The sequence below is a fragment of the Sinocyclocheilus anshuiensis genome, unplaced genomic scaffold (genome assembly GCF_001515605.1).
Source record: "Sinocyclocheilus anshuiensis isolate Anshui unplaced genomic scaffold, SAMN03320099.WGS_v1.1 scaffold1018, whole genome shotgun sequence".
NCBI lineage: Eukaryota > Metazoa > Chordata > Actinopteri > Cypriniformes > Cyprinidae > Sinocyclocheilus > Sinocyclocheilus anshuiensis.
The window spans coordinates 929,516-953,066 of NW_015539893.1; the positions used below are offsets into that span (position 1 = coordinate 929,516).

At 38.1% G+C, this 23,551-nt stretch overlaps 1 protein-coding gene across 2 annotated transcripts in view; it reads left to right on the top strand.

Moving 5' to 3' along the window:
* Positions 1-23,551, top strand: part of LOC107685857 (ankyrin repeat domain-containing protein 11-like) — a 180,871-nt gene that overhangs the window by 72,106 nt on the left and 85,214 nt on the right. For both annotated transcript variants that reach the window (XM_016482590.1, XM_016482591.1), the window contains exon 2: positions 461-542. The gene's annotated coding sequence lies outside the window, so the exon portion shown is untranslated. The remainder of the gene's footprint in view (positions 1-460; positions 543-23,551) is intronic.

Consider the following 23,551-nt stretch of genomic DNA (forward strand, 5'->3'; position numbering starts at 1 on the left):
ATTCTTTTCTGCAAATATATTTTGTTACATTTATCTTCAATCAGTCAACATTCTGAAAAAAAAAATCTTGATTTAATTTTTTTGCCATATCGCCCAGCCCTAGTAAGAGTACAGTAGACATTGCTGTCAAGCCTTGAGTACCACTCTTGATGCAGCTGTTGTCATGAAACTGTTGCAAGGAGCTTGTGGGATAGGGTGACAGCAACATAGGAATGTGCCCATCGTGTCCCAGCACACCAACTGTCCCAGAAATTGTGATTAACCCATTCCTAATAAATGGACCTCTGACCAAAAAACACAATGGGTGAATCCTCTGTCTTTTTTCTTGTCTAGTCTGGCCTTTCACATTCTGTGTGCGGAAAAAGGAATCTGCATTGAGGAAATGACTCTCAGTTCATATTTGAAAGGTGAAACATCAGTATTCAGGAGATTAATCTGTCTTTCATTTTGTTTTCCACAGGATTCCTTGGACTTCACAGCCACATCTTCAGCATTTTTAGCTGGATTTTAACCTTTCCCATCTGAAGACAGCCATGGAATCGGTAAATCCCTTTCTTTCTGTTGCAGCTTGTACTGAGTGTTTGACTGTTAGCGGCTAGTTCCTCGTTTTTGGTGCGACGGTTCGATTTTGAAACACTGAGGAAGCGTAACTGAGGCTGCAATGTCTGTCTGACTCTGGCTGCAGTGGGATATTTATCATCTTTAGATATAGTTCATTTTTAGCCAGTTTGAGAATAGTGACTAGGCACTTGTGTTTCTCGCTTGCGTTAAATAGAGTATATATGTTTGAACATACCTTTTATTTGTGAATGTGATGCCATTGAGTTTGTTGGCGCCCCTACTAGTTCCAACAGGCTGGTGGACGGCTCAGCTCTGGAATGTGTGCATTAAGAGCAGGGCTTATTGCATGCCTGGGCCCTGCCTGCCGCCTCTTTTGTTAAGGGTTTTTGTTTTTAAGTGTGGATTTTGCCTCCTCTGTGTATATGTGTGCATAGAGGTTGTTGTGAAAATGGGTCACTGCTTGCAGAGAACTCGCTGTCTCTAATCTAGAGTCCCACTCCAGCACGCAGCTCATGTGACCATGCTTCTTCATCATTAAGCAGTGGCAGCCTATGACAGTCTTTCCCCTATGGAAACAAGCAGACCCATAGTAGTAGAACAGATAATGTGGTGTTATGTACTGAGAAATGCTTAAGAATAGTTCCAAAAATCTAAATTCTGTTATCACTTGCTCGCCTTTCAAATCAAGGCCTTCCTCCATGGGGCACATAATTAGATATTAGGCAGCTGTTTTCCATACAGTGTAAATTATATTATTATAACATTTTGTGGAAATGTTAGTAATTATTTACTAGAGGTGTAAATTGGACATTTCATTTCATCACAAGGTGATCTGACATCAATTCACTTACGGTGCTTTTCCACTGCGTGGTACGACTCAGCTCGGCACGGCTCAGTACGGTTCGGCTCGGTTTGCGTTTTAGCTGGCGATGCAATATTAGCCAATACCTAAAAAAGTATTGATATATCAGTGAGATTGATATTATGTGCCTATTTTACACCACCAGTTACATTTGTATTAACTCACGGGAGGTGCAAAAAAATAAAAACATTCAGATGAAACAAAACATACATTATATCATTATATCAACCAAATGGTATAAAGCATTAATGAATAAAATTGATTCTTGTTCTTTTTCTCAGACTTTCTCTGTCAGATGTTTTCATAAGACTTACAAAACATTCTGTTTATCTCCTTTTGTGTTCCACTAAAGAAAAGCAGGGTTTAGAACAAATTGTAACTTTTGAATGAACTATTCAATAAAACTTTGTATGTAGCATCATATTGCTACAGTTTTGAATGCTGTTCTCTCTCAGCATACAGGCTAGTAGAGTGCTGAAGATATATACAGCAGTCAAGCTTCTTTTTTATGCTCTGAAGCGCTGATAATTTCCTCCATTTTTATGTTGTCCCTGTGGAGCTCTGGAGCTCAGAGGTCTTCAGGTGTTTACCTCTGAAATCAGACTATATCTGCTTACCATCAGTGGAAACCAAGGAGACTGATCACAAAGCTCATTATGCCGGCAGCGCACTGTGTGTTTTCCTCACCCCCCAAACCCCTTCCACTTCTTCTCATGTGATGCCAGTCACATGGTTTCCAGGCACTCAGAGCAGTAAATCAGAATCACATTTTATTTTTAACCACTCTAAATCCACCGCCATGCTGATGGTTAGCAAAGGCACTTGCTTTAGCCCTCTCTACCTCCATTTCCCCTTGAACCTTGCGCACCACCTACCAAAGATCTGATCATATTTGCAGCGTTATCTGCTGACTGCAAGAGGGGCGGTGTTTGGCAAGGTCACAGATGAAAGGAAGCCCTCTGCTCATTACTTGTGTGTTTTTCTTGTTCTCGCTTCTTTCCAGAGCAACTCCATACCTTGGTGAGATTTGTCTGCGGTACTCCAGTGGGGAAATGCAGCCTTGCCAGTCAAATTACATAACTCTCATAGCCAGGCTTGAGACAACCATGGAGGCTTTGTTCCCAAGTTACTCCTCCTCCCCCTCTTGGCAGCCCACATGTTAATGTGGTATTGAAAGAGTCTGTGTGCTTCGAACAGGCCCAGCTCTGTGGTGAGAGAGCAGAAAATGTGCATCATTAACGTGCACAATGGCATCATGCTTGGATGTGAGCACAGAGATCAGAGCAGCAATCAGTCACTTCCTGTGAAAGACAACTTTGGGTTGGGACTGGGATTTTTGAACTATGCTTCAGGGGCAGTGGGGCTTTCTCTGAATGTTGGGCAGTGTCCTTTTTCTGATTGAGTTGAGTTTCAAGCTAGTCCATTATGGTGCTAATATGAGTCAGGACAGCAGAAATGAGAAGTCTTAATGCACAAGTGTGCCTGTAACACATGCAGTGCAGGATACGCCTGATTTGAATATGAGCTGGTTTCTGTGCTTGGTGTATTGACACACATGCAATTCACATACTGCACTTATGCACTTACGCAAATTGCACTTATGTTCAAGATGGACACACAAATTCACTGTGCTGACCAATTGAAAGCTGCTTGGTTTGAAAGTGATCAGTGTTTCATGCATATCGGCACCATTGTAATTGGACTTTTTTGCACACAGATTTTTGCTAATGTGACTGCACCTTTAAGCTTAACCTTTAAGTTTGAACGTATTTTACGGTTTAGTTAGAAGTGGCAGTATTAGAACATGAATCTCAAAATTATTTGTTAGTACTTGGGTTTGCATGCAAGTATTTGAATCTAGCTAAATGTATTGCCTTTATTTTTATTTTTTTGTACAACTCTTCTGTTGTGCAAGAGGATTTTGAGCAGTTATTAGCTTGCAAAAAAAAAACATGCATGGATGCACTTCACAAATCCACTGGAAATAGTTTACCATTTGGGTACCTTTGGCATACTGTTTACAGCGTGATTTGGAATTCATCGAAAATGACCGAGACGTGCAAAGTAAAAGTGCAAAAAAGCAGTGTCTATTTCGTGCACAACTTGAACAAACTACAACAGGTCAAAGTGTAGTGTCTGGGTTATTAGAAATGACACTATAAAGCACACTACCCAGGAGGTCATTTGAAACCGGTAAACTTCTGGAAAGTTCATGGATCCAATAAGGGAATGCATTAGTAATAAGTTCAAAACAGAGAAAACACGGACAAACTCATCAGAGATGGCAGAGAGAATAGTGACCCGTGTCCTGATGGCAGTAAATTATTCTTTTCAGTGTGTATTTGGCTTAAAAGCATGAGTGTTTTATAGGCATGGACCGGTATGAGATTTTGACGGTATGATAACCTTAAGCAAAAATATCACGGTTTCACGTATCACGGTATTGCCGTTACAGCTCTAAAATGTGTTATTTTTAAATGACTGGGTAAAAAAAATGTTTTTTTCCCACTGAACACAATATATTTAGTTTTTGAGCAACATACAGAATATTAGGAACAGTAGAATTTGTTTATTTTGTTTTTGATTTGTTTCCTAAAAGGAAGAAAAATAAAGACTGATATCTTTATTTAACCTAAATTGACATGACATTACATGCAAAATATACACGACAAATAGCGAATTTTTCATTGTTTCTCGAAACGTCATAGCATTTCCACACCGGCGATGACATGACTGCGGCTTAAAATCATTTACGTCCCCACGCATCATGTACGTGGTCAGGCGTTGACGTCATCAAATTGCGATCAGTTCGTGAGATCGGCCAAGTTAGTGAGTACCGATCGAGTCATAAAATGTGATTATTGGCCGATACCGATCTCCGGCTGATCGATCGGAGCATCCCTAGAGAAAAGAGTTTCAAACAGTCCTCATCTCTGCCGGACAGCAGCGCTGACGCACACCTGCTAAACACAGCTCAGTTGTGCAGCGCGAGAGAGCTCGACATGATAGAGATGTGCGAAGTGAAAACTGTCAGCTGTGTGGATATTGGCAATATCGTTAACTAGGGATGTAACGATTAACCGCGAGCCGGTTGAAAATCGATTTAAATATGTGACGATTCAAATCGGTTGAGTGTTTTGTTATTTACATTTACATTATATTAAAATGTTGGTATTTAGCAAACGCTTTTATCCAAAGCGACTAACAAATGAGAACAATAGAAGCAATCAAAACCAACAAAAGAGCAGTAATATGCAAGTGCTACCTCAGTTCAAGCAGCAAGTGAACCCATTTAATCTGTCTCTTTTCTACTATAGTACATAATGAACGTGAATTAACATCAGAACGTAGCCTATTTTATAAGAAAACCTACAGTAGGCCTGGGCGATTAAACGGAATCGATATTTATCGACGGTACACCTTCTTCGATAACGATATCAAAAATGTTCGATATAGTGCACAATATAGGCACGTGCTATAGTTGCTGCGTTATTCATTCAAAATATTAGAGAAATATAGTAGGTCAATGCCTAGAATATCTTGATTAGGTTAAAACCGAAACCAAGCCATTCACACAGAACGCATATTTAGCGCATTTTCTAGACGGACAAATGCGACTGCAGCACTCACGTCTCACACAAGAGATGTAGACAGCCATGCAAAGTTAAAACAGTTTAAACCAGGGTTACTCAAATCTTGCCCTGGAGGGCCAATGCGCTGCAGAGTTTAGCTCCAACCCTGATCAAACTCATCTACCTGTGATTTTCTAATGATCCTGAAGACACTGATTAGTATGCGCAGGTGTGTTTGATTAGGGTTAGAGCTAAACTCTGCGCTGTTTTGTTCATAATTGTTTATGCAATTTACGAAATTATATTTGGACGTTAATTTAGACGTAATGCACGTTTTTTTATTGATAGTTACTTCCTTGCGTTGACAATTTAATGTGCTGCATTATTTTGCTCATTGCGCCCTCCTGTGGCCTCGGAAGACAAGCCAAAAGTTTAACCTATTTAATCTGCATATAAAACATTAGAAATGAGATATTTGTTTAATTTTTATTTTGTTTTTGACTGTTAAAACAAAAAAATATTTGTTGTTTGTCTCATAAATTGAGTTAATTTTAAAATACAGTGGTTAAATGTAAACATTTTTTTCTATTGCTCTGTTTTAAAAAGGGTTATAAAAAATTTCAATAATTATCGATACCGAACAATATGAAACATTATATTGTTGATACATTTTTTTAGCTATATCGCCCAGCCCTAATTCAGTGTTTCAAACTTGCGGAAAATGTGTAAAGCTTGTAAACATTGCAACGTAATAATACATTTACCTCAGAATAACCATTCGGTGTCCATAAGCTCATCAGTCAGCTAGGAAAATAACAATAAAGAGGAGCATTTTGCTATATTTATGCGCTATTGGATGTTAATATTTCTATTTACTTAACCTGTTGTCTACATGATTCAACTCCTCCTACAAAATTGCATTTTACTAATGAAGAAAAACAGACTGAATGTGTGAAAGATATATGACAACACTTATAGGATGCATTGAGGAGGAGCCCAAACTACACTCAGTGGCCAAGTGATGCTTGTTATGGTCCATGATATTGGTACAGATTCTGTGTCATGAACAATTCTTTGTGATTACAGTAGTCAACATTTGAAGTGGATCAAAACCTTTCATCCAAGTTGTCCTAAAACCTAAAACCAAAATGCGCTGTTGTCTTAGGACAACTTTGATGAACTTTTTTGATCCACTTCAAATGTTGACTACTGTATATATTTCAAGTTGGAAAAGACATTACTTCCCACTTTAAGTGAGCCTTAGTTCCCAGGTCATCTACAAGATCGATTAAAATGCTGATAAATTCAAGAAAGGATGAAACATAAACACATGAAAGTATGATTTAAATGTTAAAAAGTGATAATAAAATAAATAAAACACATTTATTCTGTGGCACCTAAAAAAATGATTTGGCGCCTAAAATGTTTTCTTATAGGAGCCAATGGCTCCTGTTTGGAGCCCTGATATTGCATATTCATATTTTTACTTAACCTGTTGTCTACATGATAAGAAAGAATGCAAGGAGCTAAAGATAAAATTCAACACATTCTATATAATTGCATGTTACTAACGAAGAAAAACAGACTGGATGTGTGCAAGACATATGACAACATTTATAGGATGCTTTGAGGAGGAGCCCAAACTACACTCAAGGTCCAAGTGATGCTGACATAGTTATGGTCCATAATATTGACACAGATTCTGTGTAATAAACAATTGTTTGTGATTGTATATTGTTCTGAAGTTGGAAAAGACGTTTAGTTCCCACTTTAAGTGAAGCTTAGTTCCCAGGACATCTATAGGGCCTTTCGCACCGCTTTAGTTTCAGAACTAAATGTACAGTACTAAAGTACTGGGACGATTTTACGCAAGCTATTTCCCAGTACCATTTAAAGGGTTGCATTCGCACTGAGAGCGTGTACTAGGAACCGGTTGACATTAGTTCTGGTACTATGAAAAGGTTCCCGCGGTGCGACAGGCCCTTATAAGATGGATTAAAATGCTGATGCTGTAAAAGGAGGGGAGACATAAACACATGACAGTTTGACTGAAATGTTAAAGTGTTAAAAAAAAAAGAGATAAATAAAACACTTTTATTCTGTGGCACTTAAAAAAAATTATAATTTGGCATCTAATTTTGTTTCTTATAGGAGCTCTTGTCTGGAGCCCTGCTGCCAATTGATCTGGTTTCTGATTGGTTATGGTGAAGCTCATTTAATTTTCAGTTTCTCAGAGTCGGCTCAGCACTGTAATACACTGTTTAAATCAAGACACACTGAGAACATTTCAGAGCACAAGTTCAGAGCTGTAGGTTGCTTGTGGTTGTGGGTGTGGTCCACTTCCTCCGGGTTACATGTAGCACTTATGTGCAAGGAAGTGCAGCTCTAAACCCTTCACTTGCCTCATCACCAGGGGTGTGAAGTAACGAATTACAAATACTCACGTTACAGTAATTAAGTCGTTTTTTATCAGTAATTGTACTTTTTTGAGTAGTTTAAAAATTGTGTGCTTTTACTTTTACTTGAGTACATTTTAAGTGATGTATCGGTACTTTTACTCCGCTATTTTCCTCCGTTTGTGGTCGTTACATGCTTATTTTAATTTTATTTTTATCCATCAACGTGATTGGAACTGTTTCCGTGCTGTTTTGATGTATTTTAAAGAGTTGGCAGTCAAAATTAAAACTGCTGGATGATAGATATTCTTCATTCTTTATGACAAACAAAATAATGTGAATTACAGAATGTACAACGTTTTTGAAAGGTATCAATTGCGGTGTACAGCGCTTATTATGAGGGGGTAGAATCCACAGCTCAGTACTCACTACTCAATACTCATGAGTACTTTTAAATAGGCTACTCTTTTACTCAAGTAGTTTTTTGGACAAGTACTTTTACTCTACTCACACTACATTTTTTGGAAGGTAATGGTACTTTTACTTGAGTATATTTTTTCAGTACTCTTTCCACCGCTGCTCATCACTCATCTCCCTTCTCTTTTGGCAAAGGAACGGACATGTCCATTTAGTAAATGAAGAGACACTCGTATCCAGAGTGATGTGCTGCCAAGACTATAGAGCCAGTGTTTGTCCTTCTGCATGTGTCTCACACTGATGGAGAACAGAAACTCTCTGAGGCCCATGATGATGGGTGTCTCATGGTTCTCAGGAAGTTAAGATGAGGAACAAATCATCTGGGTGCTGTGGTGGGACAGTGAAGGGTGTGATTTTGGTATGTCAAATAGAGTTGCTTAGCCTATGTTTTTGTCTTTGGTCTAATCTTAGGATAAAAAGCAAAACTAGATGGCATTTGCCTCAAGCTCCTTCATTTTTTTCTTGCAAACACCTGGTTAAACAATACATATTAAAGGGTATGAAAACAAATAAAGTGAATGTAACCATGTAAGCCTTTATATTATGTGCAAAAAAGGGTTAAAATCACATTTCATTATATCATTGTAACATTGCAATCTAGAAACTAAAATAAGGCTTTTAAAGCGGAAGTTAAATTCACTAAACTAAAAATGAAAATAAATGAGAACAAAAGCGCAGAGTTGTGTTAGGCTATTTTGGTTACCCCATTGCAGTCACTTTACAGTCAGTGCTATCATAAAAATAGACTTACTTGTAGGTTTAGAATTCTACATAGGGCTGGGCGATATAGCTAAAAGAATTAACAACGATATAATGTTTCATATCGTTCGGTATCGATAATTATTGACATTTTTTATAACCTTTTTTAAAACAAAAAGCAATATCATTTTTTTTTTTATTTAACCACTGTATTTATAATCAACACAATCTATTGAGACAAACAACAAATATTTTTTGTTTTAACAATCAAACACAAAAATTAAATCTCTAATTTCTAATGTTTTATATGCAGATTAAATAGGTCTTTATTGTATAGGTCTAATTGTCTCTAGAGGGTGCAATGAGCAAAATAATGCAGCGCATTTAAATTGTCAACGCAAGGAAGTAACTCTATAAAAACGTGCATTACGTCTAAATTAACTCATAAAAATCTAATATAATTTATTCAAATGCAAATGTTTATTTTAAATTCGACTAATATTCATTCTTTATTCACAATCTCCTCATCACAGGCAGGCACAGCACTCATTTCAGCATGTGTTCGTGTTTGTGTGTGCTGTCTGCGTCACTCATAGCACGTGCCTATATCATGCGCTATATCGAAAATTTTTTATACCGACATCGAAGAAGGTGTACCGTCGATAAATATCGATACCGTTCTATCGCCCAGGCCTAATTCTATATGTCACATTTATTGTCCAACTGCAAATATTTTAGCAAAATGTATATTTTAGTCAGAATTATTGCACTCCTATTTAATTGAGCTCTGTCTGTTTGGCGCGCACGGTGGCGCTAGTTTTAAATAGGCCTGTCGCAATAATCAATATATCGCGCATGCGCGGCAGCGCTCGTTTACTGAAGTCTAACGGAGAAGTTTAGTGGAGAATCCCAAAGCAGAAGGCTCATGCACTTCTGACAGAAAATGGAAATATTTTCATGGCTTTCTAACATTTACAGATGGAGAATATACCTGTGAAATGTAAGTTATGCATTCAGGAAGACAGCACATCTCAAACACATTAAACAGCGCGGGTAGCCTAGTGTCTCTGTCAGTGGCACATGCAGCCTTTCTGTCAGAACATATGACGGGCCGAGCCGCTTAAACTAATATACGAAACTATAAACTGTCTTACCAGTTTTAAAGGCCTTAATATGAAGCTTGTCACATGTTTAGAACAAACTAGGGATGCACCGAATGTTCGGCAACCAAAATTATTCGGCCGAAAATAGCAAAAAAAAGCTCTTTCGGTGTTCGGCCGAATAAGAGAAAAGACTGAATAAACTGTACCGAACAATGACGTGACGCTATCAAATAGCAACCAGCGTAGAGTGACACCGTGTCTACACCGGTCGCGCCGCGCAGCAACAGCTAAAAAGTCTGTCTACACTGGATGCGACAAAGCGACCATTGAAAATCATTTGAAATTTGTGTCAATACGTCATAAATAGAACGCGGCAGCAGTTTTCTGTCGGGGATTTGTCGTGTCGCGCCGCATCCAGTGTAGACAGCATCACTGATTATAATAATGAGTTCTATAGTATTTTGCCGCGTCGCTCGCGTTCAGTGTAGACACGTTGTGATAGGCGCACACTCTTTATGCACACATGTCAGCAGTGTGGAAGCATTTAAACTGTCAGAGAAAGACACAAAAATCATTGCAAGCACCGACAGCGAGAGACTGTTTACTACTGCATCGCATGTCTTCGATGAAAAGAGGAAGGGGTGATTGTTGCTGGTTACTGTATGATGATTGAAATCGCGAAATGGCCTTAAACAATTAGTAAATTGCAGAACGTTATGTTTTCTAATACACGCACGAATTGCATGTATTCTGACAGCGCTGCACAAACTCGCGGCGCTATCTGCTTGTTACCCAGGGTTCAAAGTCCAAAGCGCGAGGAAAATCTGCGCTGAACCAGTGTTACTCGTTTTTTACAAGGCATGTGACAAAGCGATACGTGCGACATATTCGTAATGACTCATTTATAAATCTACTGTTGTCAACAAAAAGAAGTATTGAGGTTTTCCTGCGCATTTCCGCCAGAATAAAAGTTGAGAAAAAGCAAGAATTCCATCAACATTCATAAATGTTAGTATTGTAATTTTACTGTTGTTCTGAAAAAAATAAGTAAGACAATAATAATGATAATAATAATTACAACAGCTCTGTTAATACATTTATTATAGCATACACATAGTGTTCAAATTGGGATCTGTAATATTTTCTAATGTTTTAAAAAGTCTCTTCTCAGCAAGGCTGCTTTTATTTGTATAGTAAAAAAAAATACATGCCTGATTCAAGAAGGGGGTCTGATGGCCAAAAAAAATGTATTTTACTAACTTATTAATTTTAAGTTAAAGTGTGCTTTGTTGGTATAATGTCTGCTAGAATATAAACAAATGTTCAGTGTTAAATATTTTAAGTTCTTTTTTTTCTTTTTTTTTTTTGAAAAGCAAGACAAAACAGTAAAAAACACATTTTGGCTATTTAATTTATGCAATGGTGAAAAAAAATTGGGATCTGTAATATTTTCTAATGTTTTAAAAAGTCTCTTCTCAGCAAGGCTGCTTTTATTTGTATAGTAAAAAAAAATACATGCCTGATTCAAGAAGGGGGTCTGATGGCCAAAAAAAATGTATTTTACTAACTTATTAATTTTAAGTTAAAGTGTGCTTTGTTGGTATAATGTCTGCTAGAATATAAACAAATGTTCAGTGTTAAATATTTTAAGTTCTTTTTTTTCTTTTTTTTTTTTGAAAAGCAAGACAAAACAGTAAAAAACACATTTTGGCTATTTAATTTATGCAATGGTGAAAAAAATTGGCAAAATGCATGGGGGAAAAAACTAGAAAAACCGCGTTCGGTATTCGGCCTTCGACCTTCGACCCAGAGTTTCATTTTGTTCGGTTTCGGCTTCGGCTGGATTTTCATTTCGGTGCATCCCTAGAACAAACTGTATTATGCACTTTCTCCGCAGCAGCTCAGTCTGTGTCCTCCACTATATTTTCAGATGCGCTCGTATCAAACTACTGTATATCGATATAAACGGTATTGCCTCATATCGAATCGCTTATAAAGAAAATATCGATATATCGTACAAACTCGATATACCACCCAGCCCTATTTCCCCCAGGCCTAATTGAGCTGCCACAGGTCTTCAGCATCAGACCATGTTGCTGTGTTATGCTTTTACACAGCATCAAATAAATACTAAGCCCACTTGACAGACAAGAGGCCCAATGAACTACAAAACCCAATGGAACAAATTAGAGTTTTATGTTCTAATCTGAGCCAAAGAGCCCTCCCATGGTGCCTCAGGGCAGTCATGATTTTAGCATGCTGGTTTAGCTGTATAGGGCTCCGGCACGGTGATTAAAGAACACTGAGAACTGCGGAGATGTTGCATTGTTTTCCATAGACGCCCTTTCAACTCAATCTGTGAGCAGTAATTGGATTCTTTGTAAACGTAATGTGTTTTATCTTTACTGTGTCGGTACAATGGAGGAAGTCCCTGTCTCTTTGCTAATATAGGAAGTGTATGAAATGTCAGTTGCTGGGGCTCCACAAAGCTGACCGTGGAGCGGAGGTTTTAAGTTTGCACATGTGGTGTTTCCAGAGAGATGGCGGTTAAAGGGCTAGTTCACCCCAAATGAAAATTGTCATCATTTACTCACCCTCAGGTTATTCCAAACCAGTATGAGTTTCTTTTTTCTGTTGAACACAAAAGAAGATATTTTGAAGAATTTGTGTAAACAAATAGTTGGTGGTCCCCGTTGACTCCCATAGTATGGAAAAAAAAATACTATGACAGTCAATGGGGACCATCTATTTATTTATTTATTTTTTTTTCAGCAGAAGAAATAAATGTATACAGGGTTGAAACAACTTGAGGGTGAGTAAATGATGACAGTATTTTCATTTGGGGTGAACTATCCCTTTAAATGAACTGTTCCCAAAAACCATTTGTCATAGCAAATCAAAATTGCTTGGGTCAGCTGAAGTTACATGTGTTCTATATGTTAATAAAAGCTTGCATGACAGTGTCTGTATTGCAAATCATTTCTTCTTGAGAAAAAAGAAAACAAGCACGCAAGCATAAATCTGAGCTTGTATGTATGCACTAGAGGTCTTCACGGGTCCACTTGGATCCGAAAACCCGAGGTCCGACCCGAGATCCGAGCGGGTTCGGGTCCAAAACTTTGACGAGTACCTCGGACACGGGTCGGGTTCGGTATTAGCGGCCTCGAGTCTCGAGTAATTTAAAATAAACATGCTTTTCCCAAATGGACCCGATTAGACCCGAATTCTTTTAAACTATCCCGAATGTGTAGGTTACTTTCACTTTCGTGTTAAGAGAGGAACGCACATAGAAAAGGAGCATACGTTCGTAATCCTCGCACACAGACATCATCTTATAGATATGAGATCCATCAGGAAAATAAACCCTCGCTTCATTATGCTGCATGTTCATGCAGGGCTTTTCTTTTTTGTGTGCAGAAGCCTTTCGCCGGAGATCAGGTTGCAGACAACAGCGAATCCATGATTAGGCTATCAATTTATTTTTTATCAAACTATCACGTTTATTTTTCAAATCCACTGGTCACAATTGAAAGCTGAGCTCAGAAATACCTTGTATCCATCAGGCAGGCACTAATATAAAGTAACCTAATAATAAATTGAATAAATGTTAAATCAAAGTAATGGAGAAGTGGCCAGATCAGTCAACAGGATACTGGGATTTTTCCTGACTGACTGCGGGGCTGCAGGCTGTACACACATCAATGCCGTTTATGTCCGGGTCCAGTCGGGTTCAAAAATAATTGCCGTCGTGTCGGACTCGGGTCTAATTTCATCGGGTCTGTCTCAGGTCGGGTTTTTCTTTAAAAAAATAATAATTTATGCATGTCGGGTTTGGGTAAGAAGTGATCCGGGTCGGGTACAGATTTTAGGACCCAAGAAGACCTCTAGTATGCACTCGTGCTCTCCACACCCCCTCCTTTTCATTCCTCAGTGACGTTTTGGTTTTCCTCCTGCTTCCTTGTATTTCTTTTTCCCTCCCTACATGCCATGCCCCTCACTGGCTTGAATCATGGTCACTGTGCTGTTAAAATGTTGTTGCTGGAAATGCACCGATTGCAATTTTCTTGGCTGATTCGGATTTCCGAGTTTTTTGTAAGTGTGACCTGCCGATTCAGATTTTCTTTCTAAGAACTATAGCCTAATGGACAGCATATACAAACAAAAATCTACTTTTTTTCAATGCAAAAAAAATATTTACATCATAAAAGAATTTATAAAACATTACAATTCCCCTACTCTGGACTAAGTTACAGATATTCTCTCACTCATTGTTATTAATTTTATTATTATTAGTAGTAGTATGTAACTGATTACGAACCAATTTCTGTTATTTAAAAAGTCCTGCCCAACATTGCTTGTCAATGTAATGTTTTCAATTTGAAATCCACTGGTTGCAGGAGTAATATAGGTTGTGAACCCCATTTCATGTTCATGACTGCTTTCACATTTATGATTGACAGCGCTTGAATAACATGCAGTACAGTTTGGATTTCTTCACACACTTATTGACGTCAAAACTAGTTGTCTGCTATGGTTGAGATCAGTCAAATCCACTGAATATTTCAACCAGTCATTTTGCTAATAGAATGTGCTTGATGTCTTTCACCTCTGTATGAACAGGTTTAACACTCCAAACAGGATAGCATGATTTTTTCCCCTACAAAATTAGTCAACTCAATCCATGAGGTCTGATTTTTTTTTGTTTACAGAAGACTGTGTGATTCATGCTATCTATTAGAATGTGCTAGTGAAACTATACTGTTAGGTGTTAGTATTTGTTTAACAATTATGTAAGCAATCAGTGCTGTGATTGACATGACAAATGAAATCTTTAGAATCCATGGAGAATCCGCTAGACAGGTTTGGGTAAGAAAATCACGCAACAGGATCACGACCAAATTCTTCTGAGTGAATGTGGCCTTAGAGGAACAGGGTGCTTCAAGTTTCTGATGAAGATGATAAGCTGAAGAGAGAAGCGTAACTGTTCCCAACTTAGAACTAACTCGTAGTATTTAATGTAAGACTGGATGTTTTTCTAAATGGCAGGCAGTGACTTCTCACACCTTATTTGAGAGCTATAATTGCAGAGCACCTATTTTAGGAGCAGGATGCAGACCAGAGATGAAGGCTTGTTCTCCAGCATCTGACCATAATGACTTTGTTTTTTCATTGTCTATGTTAGACAGGCTGTGATTTGAGGAAGAAGTGCTGTTAACGTTTTGTCCAAATATCTGAAATCCTATGAAAGAGCTGATAGATGTTGAGTAGGCTTGTAATGGCACCAGGAGCAGAATCCATCCCCGTCTGCTTGGGCTGGTCATGCAGTCCTTTTTCTCAGCACAGTGCTCAGTGACCTTGCTGTCATGTGTCCCTCATCTGGTCTCAAGCCAACAGCACTCTTGAGATGGAGGGTCCTTGTTCACAACCCCTCAGTGTGCATACATTTCTTTCTCTTCTTTCTTTAGAGGTGCTGACCTTTGCTCACTGTGATATTGAATGTGATATTGAGTGAGAGAAGCTGCTTGTTTCTTCAAATGTCCAGTGTCATGTTGTGTAAAGATTGTCAATTTTTTTAATCTGCATATGGCTCTCAGTTTCACGTCTGTTCTGTCAAAGCTAATGGCCAGAGCTATGCCATTGTCCTCACTAACTGGCATTAGCCTTGGCCTGGAACATACTCAACGCTAGAATATGAACGCAAACACTTATAGCTAAACAAGAGCTATTTCATGATGCTTTCTGAAATGTGACACCACAATTCATAAAGCAACATAAAAAAACTTTGCGTTGCCACAAAGGATGCTGTAGCAGATGTATGCGTTCTTTCCATGGAAAACTTTAAGTATGTACAATAGGACTACTTGCAGTGTTGGACAAGCATTTTGGTTTGTGTTTTTACATACTTTATGGCCTTTTGATTCCTGTGATGTGAAAAACGTCAACGTGGAATCCAGTCCTGTAAAAAAATTTATTTACTGTATAATGCTGAATGTCATGGAATTTTGGTAGTTTTTGGATGAATAATTCAAAAATAGATTTTCACACTGACAGATTTAATCTCTTAACGTCGCCTGTACGGTTGGTTTCTGGTATGTGTTCCTATTGTATTGGGGTGGATCACATGAGCTCCCTGTCTACACTACTAATCCTAGTCCTCTCGATGTGCCAAATTTTGTTGAAAATGAATTACTTCCGATTTCTTTGTTACTGCAAATCATTCACACAATCTGTTGTGTTTCACCACTGCAGCAGATAAAAAGTCAAGGAAGCATTTGTTGAATAAGCCCTGTTGTTCATCTAATCTACATTTTGTTTGGTCTCCGTATAGAATAAAGTTTTTTTTATCGAGAGGAGGAGATGTATTATGCTATTGGATGTTTTAAAGCTGAGAGCATTCTTAAAGCAGGTGGGAATGTTTGTGTGTATGCTCATAAGCCCACTTGAGTCTGACTGAAAGAACTGTGCTCGCTTATGTTTTGACTCTAGAGAAGTTTCGAGCTCCTCAGGATCCAGGTGTTCTTCATATCACAGGGCTTGCAGTGACAGCAGCCATGTTTGTGTGTGTGCCCCCTCCCAGTGTCTGGCTTTGATTCCTGCCAGCTGAATGGACAGAACCAGCACAGAATGGGCCTGAACTTGTGGAGAAGAATTTATGTTTGGAATTGCAATTGTGGCTTTCAATTCTTTCCTTTCCTGGTATATAATTTTTTACATGATAAAAAAAGTGTCATATCGCGATAGCAATGATATAGCGACATGATGACGTATGGCGGATATACATTCCCTAGCACGCACAACAACAACACCACAAACCCAATAGGTGTGTTCGACTTGAAGCAGCGCTGCGCAGACTGATCGGTGTATGACATCAAAGTATTGCGAGAGCGATTCTAGAGCATGTTTGACTCTTACCTTCAAAAATAGGTGAGGCGCATATCTTTAGCGAAGCGGCACGGAGCAGCGCTGCGCAGACTGATTGGTGTATGACATCAAAGTATTGCGAGAGCGATTCTAGAGCATGTTTGACTCTTACCTTCAAAAATAGGTGAGGCGCATATCTTTAGCGAAGCGGCACGGAGAATGGACGAACGAGCTCGACACATATGCGCAGTACCACCTACTCTTGTCTCAACATTCACCTCGCGCATGTGCTGTTGTACGCGCTCTGGCCGCGCAGTCTCAAAAAATTGCCTGCACACGGATGGGGTGCGCGGCTCTCTGCGAGCCCTCCTGATGACGAAAATGACGTAATGCGGACAGTGTGCGGATGCCCAAAGTACTTTGGCCTTAACGCGCTGCAAAGGATGGAAAGTGCTCCTCATTTTGTTTGCACTAATAAATACTGCTGCCTGCCAGCTGCAATTACCAATAAAACGTTGTTCCATGTTTTTTTTTCTATATCGTCATAAATATCGTTATCGCAAATATTCTTGAAATATCGTGATATAATTTTGAGGCTATATCGCCCACCTCTAATACATGCTTGTGAATTTCCGTGCGTTTTATTTTCTCCGAATTGGCTGCTTGTGTGTGTAAGCGAGTCTACGTGCCGAGATGAGGAAATGCCTCCTTGCTTGTTACGTGCATTTGAAAAAGCAGCACACGCCAAACATCTTCCCTTGTAATGACTTGCAATGAGAAGTGCTTCTAAACCTGTTGTCCAACAAAAGAGAACATTATAACATGTTTTTACTCTGCAACGTCAGGCAAATGTTTGAAACAACTTCCTTTTGTGATCTGATGTGTCTTATCACAGAATGAGGCCAGATTGATCCATGGGCTAACTGTATTTTTGCATTCCTAATTTCCACTTGTGTAGCTATATAAAATTTAAGGAACATAGTGAATGTTGCTGTAATTTTGTTCACTTTTTGGTCCTTTAATTTCAAACAGAGCATGTCTAATTCAAGGTTTTTCCTGCATTGAAAATATTTTGGCGGCCACCAAAAAGAATCTTTAATAAGCTGTATTTGATCATTTCTGGGTGATGACTGCTTTGTTTGTGATGCTGGTATGGCGCGCGTGTTTTTTTTTTAATAACTTTTTAATAATTTATTTCTGTGATCAGACTTGCCACTTCACCTTCTTTGCCTTTGTATGAAATGCCGTTCTTAAAGAAACATTCCATTGAACTTACATGTAAAGGTGGACCGATTGATCAGTTTGCCGATTAATTAGAGATGTGCCGATCCGATATTCAGTATCGGAATCGCTCCGATATTGGCATTTTCTGCCGGATCGGGGAATCGGTCAGACGAGACCGATCCAAATCCGATATTGTGAGTATACTATTGTGTTTGTTAAGCCCCACAAAAGGGCTCTATATTTAGTAGATTGTGTGTAACACACAAAAGAGTGATGATTAGGTCAACACACATTGAGGTATAGAAATTCTACACTGATTTAAAAAAAACTGCGCTGGTATCGGATTGGTATCGGTATCAGTTTTTGGTATCGGATTGGGAAAAAATGGTATCGTGCCACCCCTACGATTAATTGGCACCGATAGTTGATTGCCAGAACAATCGGCTATCAGCAAAAATCCATGCCAATAGTTTTTCCGGGTTGTGTCCATTGCTGGAGCGGCTGAGAATGTCCGCTGTAATTATACAATACTAGAGCGACCTCTAGAGGCGAAAATCACTGACGCCTCATGCTATTTGTTTTGACGTGAGGCTGCGCGCACCCAAATGTTTAATGTCATTATTTTTACCATATATTTGCATTAGTTTATATACAGCTGCTCACATTAGTGCATTTGTTAGCCAACAAAGTTGCAGATTTAAAGCTGACGCGAGAAAGCAAACTGATATGTTGATTCAATCAAAATAAATCCTGCCATGCCACAGGTCGCCACTCACAGTTTTCCATTAAATTACATTAACAACGATTTGGGACAAATATAATGTACATAATGACTTCACTCTAGGCTGTAAAATTATTTATTGAGCATTTTTCAGCGAAAACATTTGTCTTTCTGTGGCTCTAATAAAGTCTGTATGCTTCATATGGAGAGCTATAATACAGATCGCACTTTCTCTTTCCATTTGCTCAGTTTTTTTAAACACCGAAACTTCAAACTAATCTATGCCACTTTGTTCATTCATTTTAGACCGCCACTTGAATTGAACGTGTGTGTGTGTGGGATACCTGCCAGTTGTCGTACATGTCGTATTCTGGCAACAGGTGCATAAGGGGTAGCTAGCATGTCAGCTTTACAATAGCACCAAACCCCGACAATTTGAGTTCAATACCATGTTTTGCTCCAAAATAAAGTATATAACATCAGTCAAGTGTTTAAAATAACCACATTCTGTGAATCCAGTGTGACTAATCATAGAATGAGACGAAAAAATATTTGGTGATACATTACTTGTGATAGAGACTATGTCGATTAGTGTTGCGTTTAGGGATGTTCTGATCAGGTTTTTTGTGTCCCTGATCCGAGTTATTGAATATTGAGTATCTGCCGATGCAGTCCAAATCCGATACTTGTGTATTCCTATAGGAATGTATGTATATATGTATGATATGTGGTTTTATATATATATAATTTTGCTTTAATTACTGCCTCAATTCGGCGTGGCATGGAGGTGATCAGTTTGTGGCACTGCTGAGGTGGTATGGAAGCCCAGGTTTCTTTGACAGTGGCCTTCAGCTCATCTGCATTTTTTGGTCTCTTGTTTCTCATTTCCCTCTTGACAATACCCCATAGATTCTCTATGGGGTTCAGGTCTGGTGAGTTTGCTGGCCAGTCAAGCACACCAACACCATGGTCATTTAACCAACTTTAAATCCAAATGTTTCCATATTCGCAGTGTATTTGAATGTTGAACTATTATTTATAAACTAGGCTTGTACTTTACACGCATTCTCATATAGAAAAGATCATCCTCTTCACATGAGCAAAAAAGTCCTTGGCATAACGGCAGAGTGGACCGGTATACTACGGTCTATTTAAACTGACCATTGTAACCTTTTATATGTTTGATTGACTGTATTTTATTTTGATAATGAACAGACTGCGATGTAAGTTTGAATTTTTTGCTAAATAAAGCAAACAAACTTGCGCGTTGTCATCCTTTACGTGAACTTGTTTATGGAGCGCTGCCCCACACATCTGTTTTAAATCTGTTAGCTTAATTATTTAAGTCAGATATATTTCGCTTTTTTTTTTATGAAAACAAATTGTTATTTTTATTTAGGCCTATTGCTAACATAGGCTATACATTTTCCTTAAAGCATCCCATTTTGTCCCAGGGCTTGAAAACCTGTGCCTAGGCTAGTTAGGTCCAGGCAGAAACTTGTGAACGATGCTCTTATTGTGGCATCACCGTTTAGTGACAGCATTGAATGCTCCGGGAAAATGTATAGTCAGTGTCGGTCACAGCGCCTTTTAATTGCTGTTTTGAATCCAGCAATTATTTATTTACAAATTATAAGCTCTGAGTATGACAAGTGTGGTATAAAAGCTTTGTTTATTAGAGGAATAATTGGTTAGCTGGAAAATGTTACATCGCGACCATGCTTTTGGATGCCGTTTGAGCCCATATAGCCTACATTTATGCGGCTTTGTTCTAGTATGGTAGACATTGTAAACATATTGTGTGGTCACAATTATGAATATGGGAATACTGATATAAACTTCTTATATTTTATATACACATATTTCTTTCTAAAGAAATGTAGTAAACCAATGATAATGCAAATGTTTTCTCCAACTGAGCACTCTTTTGGACTAAAAGCCCCAGATGCTGTTGTTTAGTGAAGGGCTCTGGTGAGAAGTGTAAAGGAGTCGCCTCCCCCTCAGTGAATGCATGAGACTCATATTTAATTTGCTTGGACTTAGTTTATGATTTTTCATATCTCTTGAAAAAAAATTAAGAATGTAATGTCACTATAAGATTTATAACAAAACAGAGGGTCACCAGTGCCCTAATGCATGTTAATTGGTTAACATGACAAACTGTTTCTTTGCATTTATTTTGCCAGTACTTGTCATGTATTTCAGCATGAGAATATTAAGACAGGTAGCAAAAATGCTGTTGGTGATTTTGAATTTCTGTAAATCATTTTAAACTGTCCATTTAAATTAATTTATTATAAACAGATTCTGACTTATCTGCTTAATCACGAAAAAAGTTTTCAGAAAAGTGCCTTGTTGACGTTTATGTAGAGATGCACAATATTAGATTTTTGCAGATATTCGATATGATGATATTTAACTTATTTTGACCGATAGCCGATGCAGATAAATAAACAATAATGAAGTTATAATGAGAGTACATTTAAAGCTTTGAAAATTACTACAAATTGTCGTGTAATTGTGTTTTTCGTTATGAAAGCGAAACTACTTTGTTTGGCCTTCCAAAAAAGGACTTAACTAGAAATCTGTGGTTAAGTTGTATTTACAACACTATTCCAGAACAGTTCAACCCAAATATTCAGATGCGAGCAATGCATTTTACGGAGGATGAGGACTGTTTCCTGGGAGAGTATAGACTACAATGCCGGTGTTCGGACAAATAATGCTGACTCACATCCTGTAAGTACACTTTTCAGGGCTCGCAAAATTTAAAACTCCCTGGTAGCCCTTTGGGCATGCACTCTTCAGATTTTGGTAGCACGAAAATTAATTTAACTAGCCCAAAAAAAAAAAAAAAACTTTTTTTTTTTTTTTTTTTTTAAAAAAAAAGAAAATCAGATAGGAGTTTAAATGTCAATCAAAAATATTTTCAATACACAAATATCAACAAATATGAAGGAAGAAATTTAATTTCACTATTTACAGGGTATCTGCAGAATTTTTACAAATGAATGTAAGGCCATTTATGACCCATTTTAAGAGCTGCACATGTAAAATGAACACAGTATGAGTGGGGTTGGACAATGTCTGTGGTAACACTGTACTGAGCCATAAAATTACATGATTTACAGTTCAGATACAGGTTTTCACAGAAACAAAAATGTTATACAACAGCATTTCAGCCTTTAGACCATTTTTATGAAAAGGGATAAATCAAGGATATAAATTAATTTATAGCGTATAAATATTACTGTCTTAATTGTTTAGATTTTTAGAAGGCACATTATCTTCTTTCTCATTTACAACTTCATGTGTTTGCTGCGTAAAAACATGAGTTGATATTTGCATTGATCTGACCATAAACAGCAAGAAAGGCTTATTGCAGATGCAAATTCATTCTCTGCCACGAGGTGGTGCTTTAGGAGGGCTGAAATAATGTGGTTTCCCCGGTAACGGCTGTACACAAAGCAGCTCCGCGCTCATAAACGCTGCTTTATTAGGAATTATAGGTCAAATTAAATTAAAATGCCAATGACACGTTTCTGAGGACAGTCTGTTCCCTTCAGATACATTCAAATAAAGACATCTGCGCCGCGCTTTGACTTGAAACATGCAGCGCTCATATTTATTCAATGACATCATTGCCTTTTGAAGTTTAATCCAGCCATCACGATCTCTTGTCTTTCCGTCCCCAACTGTAAGACCTCTTGAAATTATAATTAAGACATTTCTTATACCATTTAACGTATTTAAAACTTTTTATGGCCTTAAGTTTGATATAACTCTCTTTAGGAGTTTTTAAGGACCTGCGGGAGATCTGCATTTAAGATAGCCCATCGGGCAGAGTGGTGATACATTTGGTAGCCCAACTGGAAAACACAATAGCCCCGGGACGTCGGGCTAGCGATTTTGCAAGCCCTGCTTTCATATTTAAAGGATTTGCCACTGATGATTCAAACGCGAGTTTTGAGCAGTTCCGTCACACGCTTGAGTAGTGGTCGACCGATACTGGTTTTTTGATAGCCGATGCTGATATCTTGGAAAGCAGGGGGACCAATAGCCGATATAAAGCCGATGTAATTTGTTTTTATTTCGAATTAATATTTAAGAAATTTGAAATCATTTGACAATGGATTAAAAAAATAAATGTGTAAAATAAACATACTTATACTTTAGATGACAAAGTATTTTTCACAAATAAATAAATATTTAATACAAATATAATTAAAAAGGAAGTAAACACTGTAACCAACAGGGCACTCAGTATTCTGGGAAGTTTGTGGGCATTGGGAATCATATTTTTCAAATAAAGCCAGGGTAACACTCATTTTACATACAGCACACAGAGAAAATGACATGAATATGACAGTGGGCAAATGCATAAAGCACAGCATAATTTGAAATCACGAGTTTAAAGTTTAAAGCATTCAATTCACACGGACCGACCATCACACAGCGAACACGCGATCATGCTGGATAAAAATGAAGAAACTTCACAAGATCTCACAGCTGGATCCAACTAAGTTTGCAAGATTTGTGAAATGAAATGTTCATTAGTCATTCTAAGATTTGTTTAAATTATATAAATGCGTATTTGCTTAATGCTGACGACAAACGAGAAAGTATTATAATGTTTGCATTTCTATTACTAATAATATAAAAGCAATCGTTATATTACTTTTTGTATACATTAATTCCTTCGTTTAACCGTTCTATCTGATTATTAGACAGACTTCTATCCGTATTAGACAGAACTGTTAACAACGATGGTAAACAAGAGGGAGAATGTGAGCACTGTGTGCTCAGGCGCTGCCGCTCTCAGCGCCGTCAAAATAAAATCCCGCCTCGAACACATTGGCCAAGCAGAAAAACTTATCGGCCAATGCCGATATTTGAAAAATGCCAAATATCGGCCAATATATCGGCCTTGGCAATATATCGGTCGACCACTATGCTTGAGGTATTCGGCCAATCACAACGCATTGGATAGCTGGCCAATCAGAGCACACCTCGCTTTTCAGAATGATGAGCTTTGTAAAAATCGACGCGTTTCAGAAAGGTGGGGCATAGAGGAG